A 279-nucleotide genomic window follows, 5' to 3' on the forward strand; every position below is an offset into this window, starting at 1 on the left:
ATGAGAGAAAAAAGGGGGATACAATAAAATAAAGAGGCAGCGAATGAGAGAGAGAGAGATGCAGAAAAAGGTGACATAGCTGTTGACCTAAATTATGCAGGGTGCTAAGGCTTTGCAATGAATGTAAATTGAACACCTGCATTATGAGACAAACAACCAGCTGATAGCTAAATTGCTGTTGTATATTTTTTCTCACCTACACATGGCATTATCCCAGGAGGCCGGGGAGGCTGGTTCCCACATCGAAGATTTTATCATGCTTGCAGTCCCGCTTCCTTA

The sequence above is a fragment of the Penaeus monodon genome, chromosome 30 (assembly GCF_015228065.2).
Source record: "Penaeus monodon isolate SGIC_2016 chromosome 30, NSTDA_Pmon_1, whole genome shotgun sequence".
NCBI lineage: Eukaryota > Metazoa > Arthropoda > Malacostraca > Decapoda > Penaeidae > Penaeus > Penaeus monodon.